This window comes from Nematolebias whitei, chromosome 5 (assembly GCF_014905685.2).
Source record: "Nematolebias whitei isolate Nwh7 chromosome 5, NemWhi1, whole genome shotgun sequence".
Classification (NCBI taxonomy): domain Eukaryota; kingdom Metazoa; phylum Chordata; class Actinopteri; order Cyprinodontiformes; family Rivulidae; genus Nematolebias; species Nematolebias whitei.
In genome coordinates, this window is record NC_056502.1 from 32,060,060 (window position 1) to 32,065,439 (window position 5,380).

The window sequence follows — 5,380 nt, forward strand, 5'->3', positions numbered from 1 at the left end:
TCAACTAAAATCTGTGATAAAATCAACTAAAATCAATGATACAATCATGTGGAGACAGAATAGGCTTGCTTAAAAAGAAAAGTCTTTAAGCCTTTTTTAAAGTCAGTCAATGATTGTGGAGCTCTCAGATATTCAGGGAGGGAGTTCCAGAGGCGGGGGGCAGCCACACAGAATGCCCGATCTCCCATGGTTCTTAATTTAGTTCGTGGCAGGTGGAGGAGATGACTGTTCTGTGATCGTAGGGACCGGGTGGATGAATATGGAGCAAGAAGGTCCTTCAGATAATCTGGTGAATTTCCATATAAACACTGATGGGTAATGAGAGCAATTTTGTACTGAATTCTGTAGGTGACAGGAAGCCAATGGAGGTTATGGAGAATGGGTGTAATATGTTCAAATTTACGAGCTCTCAATAAAATCCTGGCTGCACTGTTTTGAATATATTGAAGCTTCTGAAGGTTTTTGCCGGGTATTCCAGTAAACAGGGAGTTGCAGTAGTCGAGCCTGGAGGAGACAAAAGCATGGACGAGTTTCTCTGCATCAGCAAAAGTGAGAGATGGGCGCAGTTTGGAGATATTTCGAAGATGGAAGAAACAGGTTTTAAACAGATGCTTAATGTGATTTTCAAATGTAAGATGAGAGTCCATTTTTATTCCAAGATTTGTAACAGAGGTGGTGGAGAGGGGGATGTCTTGTCCGGAAAATGAAATAGTCGTTATAGTTGAAGTTTGAACCTGGTGAGGGGTGCCAATCAGTATGGCCTCTGTTTTGGAGCAGTTTAACTGAAGAAAGTCCTGATTCATCCATGCCCTTATCTCCTCCAGGCAGGTAGAGAGGGCAACGAGTGAAGATGGAGATGACAGTGGTGAAGATGATGCTCCGGTCCTGATGTAAAGTTGTGTATCGTCGGCATAACAGTGAAAAGAAATGTTGTACTGATTAATAATTTGACCTAAAGGCAACATGTAAAGGGAAAATAGCAGGGGCCCTAAAACTGACCCTTGAGGGACACCACAGGAGACACAGACAGTCTGGGACTTGGCATTGCCAAGACTAACACATTCCAGCCTATTGGAGAGGAAAGATTTAAACCAGTCCAGGACAGTGTCACAGAGACCGACCTCCACATGGAGACGGTGGAGGAGGATACTATGGTCCACAGTGTCGAAAGCTGCAGTGAGGTCAAGGAGAACAAGGAGGGAGGGAGAACCAGTGTCAGCAGCCATGAGGACATCATTGGTGACTCTCAGCAGTGCGGTCTCAGTACTGTGAGCTGCACGGAAGCCAGACTGAAACTTCTCATACAGGGAGTGTTGTTGTAGGTGGATCTGCAGCTGAGCAGCAACTGCTTTTTCCAGCACTTTGACAGAAATGGGAGGTGAGAAATTGGGCGGTAATTAGAAAGAATGTCTGGATCCAAATTAGATTTTTTCAGAAGAGGCCTAATGATGGCAGTTTTAAGAGGCAGTGGAACTTGACCAGATTGCAGTGACTTATTTATTATATGTGTGATTAATGGGCTTATTGCAGAGTGATTGGATTTAATGAGAGACGAGGGGAAGGGATCCAGGGCGCAGGATGAAGGCTTCATTTTCTTGATGATGGTCTCCACTTCACTCTGAACAACCTCATCAAAGCAGCTCAGGGACCCAGAATGCAGACGGGTAGATGGCAGATGAAGATCAGGGAGGCTATGGAGCTGAGATCTAATGGAGTTAACTTTGTTTTTAAAAAATGAAAGGAACAGGTTGCATTTTTGAACAGAGTCCTCATGAGATTGTTTAATGGGATTAAGGAGATGATTTATTGTGGAGAAGAGTTGTTTAGAGTTTCCAGGGCAGTTGTTGATGATGTTGGAATAATATTTGGACCGTGCTTCTTTAAGAGAAAAGGCGTAGGCTTTCTGATGTTCTTTATATGCCTGCTGATGTACAGAGAGACCAGATGATTTTACACGTCTCTCAATAGCACGGCCAGCTGCTTTCATCTTGCGCAGCTCAGCAGTGTACCAAGGGGCTGAACGGGAAAAAGACACCAGCCTTGCTTTAAAGGGAGCATGGAGGTCCAGAAGCTCCTGGAGAGATTGGTTGTAGTAATCCACAGAGTCATTTGCAGATGAGTGATTGACAGCAGTCAGGGAGTGGAGATCAGAGGACAGAACCTCAGGGGAAATGTTTTTAAAGTCACGGAACTGGATAAGTCGTTTAGGATTAGGAGCAGATGAAGTTGAAGGCACTTCCAGGGAGATGACACTGTGGTCTGAGACACCCAGGTCATATACAGATAAGTTATTGATAGGTACAGTGTCTGTAATCACCAAATCCAGAGTGTGCCCCCTGTTGTGCGTAGGGGCGTCAACATACTGAGTGAGATTGAGAGAATCCAAAAGGGACTTAAACTCTGCTGCCAGAGGGGAAGAGGAATTATCAATGTGGATATTTAAATCTCCAAGAATAATATTTTTCACAGGAGATGCGCAGAAAAAAGTGAGGAGGTCATGCATCTCTGAGTTAAATGAAACATGTGGTTTGGGAGGCCGATAAATCAATATAACATTCATCAGGAGGGGGGCTTTGAGGTTGAAGGCCAAACATTCAAAAGACAAGAAGTCCCGAGAAGCTAAATGTGATAATTTTAAATTACTGCGGTAAATTACAGCCAGACCACCACCACGGCCAGTGCAGCGGGCTTTCTGCAGGTAACTGTATCCAGAGGGACAGGCTTCATTCAGAGAGCTGTACACATCTGGCTCAACAGCTTCACCTGGATGCCAGGCTGCGCAGGTATCACAAGCTCACAGTGACGTGGTCATGTCTTCATGCCGTGACTCTGTGGAGGGATGGAGATTTTTTGTCCAGGGGTGTCCCCATGGGAGTGGTAGTGTGTCGCAGGGAAGTGGTCACGATGGATGCCAGCTCCATAAGATGGGGCGCTGTGTGACAATGCAGAGCAGTTCAGGACCGCTGGGGTCAAAAGACAGCTCCAACCATATAAAGGTGCTGGAGCTGCGCGCACTGCATTTGGCACTCAGGTACTTCCTGCCCCACCTGGAAGGGGAGCATGTTCTCGTTCTGTCAGACAACACCTTTGTTGTCTACCACATAAACCACCAGGGGTGGCACAAGGTCAGCACAACTTATGAGAGTGTCCAGAGAGCCCTTGGAATGGGCCTCTCCTCGCCTGTCCACCCTACGGGCGGCATACTTACCAGGGTAACACAGTCAGGCCGCAGACTTTCTCTCTCGCCAGGGGTCTGCTCTGGGAAAGTGGTCCCTCCACAGCGACATAGTGCTGATGATCTGGGAAAGTTTTGGTCAGGCAGAGGTAGACCTGTTTGCGACAGAGGAGTCAACTCAGTGTCCCCTATGATACTCCCCTACCGTGGCGTCGGGTGCGCTGGGTCAGGACGCATTGGTCCATCCTTGGCCAAGGGTCCTTCTATATGCCTTCCCACTCCTTTCTCTAATTCGGTCGACCCTTCAGGAAGTCCTCAAGGAGGGCCATAGGATGCTGCTGGTGGCTCCGTATTGGCCAGCATGACCATGGTTCCCACTGCTAGGGAGTCTACGCCAAGGCGTCCCATGGTGTCTTCTGACCAGGAGGGACTTGCTGTCTCAGTTGGGGGGACTGATATGGCACCCCAATCCTCAACATCTTTGGCTGTGGGTGTGACCACTGCAAGGCTAGGACAGCAGCTGACTAGAGTTTCGAGCCCCGTCAGACGCACCATCCTGGGCGCCGGGGCACCCTCTACTCATCAGCAGTACGAAAACAGGTGGCTTCTGTTTTCCCAATGGTGTTCTGATCACAATGAGGATCCAGTCTCCCTTACAGTACCCACCATTCTGGAGTTTCTCCAGTCTCTCCTTGGTAAGGGTCGCTCTCCTTTGATGCTTACAGTTTATGTAGCGGCAATATCATCTAATCACGCTGGCATCAATGGCCGTACGGTGGTTGAGGCTGGCACATTTTCAGCCTACACCTGGCGAGGGGTCTGGGTTATTGTGCCTAGTGAGAGCACTGGAGGCATACGTTGCTGTTCCTGCCATTATACGATGTTCAGACAAGCTGTCTGTGTGTTACAGAGGCCCTACGTTAGGCTATCCTCTTTCTAAACAGCACCTCTCCCACTGGATCGTGGATGTCACCTGTCACACCTACGCCGCAGGGCACGGCCCCCTGCTGGTCGGCGTGAAGGCACATTCTACCAGGAGCCTGTTCACTTCCTGGGCTGCCCTGAGAGGGGTTCCGATGGAAGCAATATGTGCTGCCGCATCGTGGGCTTCCCCAAGCACGTCACCAGATTTTACAGAGTGAACGTGGCCACCCCTCATCCCCTGGGCAAGTTTCTGCAAGGGTCCTCTGGGCCACCTCAGTGAGGTGTGTGCTCAGGATTCCTTGTGACATTGTTGGTATTAGTCGTTCAGTGCTTTCAGCACCGCCTTTTGGCGGTCAGGAGGGATGAAATAGAACAAAAGTTACATATATAACTATGGTTCTATGAATCCCGGATGACCGCCAGAGCTTCTCTGTCACTCAGAATCCTTGCATTCCATGAGAAGATTCTGTAGGAGCAGAGGTGCAGATGACGTAAGGCTATAAAGCCTCTGATTGGTCATCCTTGTCACACCTGTGACTCAGTTGGTATTATTGCTCGAACAGTGCATGCGCGAAGGGAACATTCAGTGCTTTCAGCACCGCTCTCTGGCAGTCATCCGGGATTCATAGAACCGTAGTCACATACGTAACTTTCGTTATTGTCCAATCATAAGCACGCAGGGGTCCAGCTGAAGCACGTCCATCGACTGAACATCCCTGAAATACTCCAGCTCATATTAAAACAGGCAATAACTTCCTGTCTGCTGCCATTATTACAGACAATAACTTTCTGTTTTCTGCCATTAAAACAGACAATAACTTCCTGTCTGCTACCATTAATACAGACAATAACTTCCTGTCTTCTATTATTAAAACAGACAACAACGTCCTGTCTGCTACTATTAATACAGACAACTTTCTGTTTTCTGCCATTAAAACAGACAATAATTTCCTGTCTGCTGCCATTAATACAGACAATAACTTTCTGTTTTCTGCCATTAAAACAGACAATAACTTCCTGTCTGCTACCATTAATACAGACAATAACTTCCTGTCTTCTATTATTAAAACAGACAACAACGTCCTGTCTGCTACTATTAATACAGACAACTTTCTGTTTTCTGCCATTAAAACAGACAATAATTTCCTGTCTGCTGTCATTAATACAGACAATAACTTTCTGTTTTCTGCCATTAAAACAGACAATAACTTCCTGTCTGCTACCATTAATACACACAATAACTTCCTGTCTGCTACTATTAATACAGACAATAACTTCCTG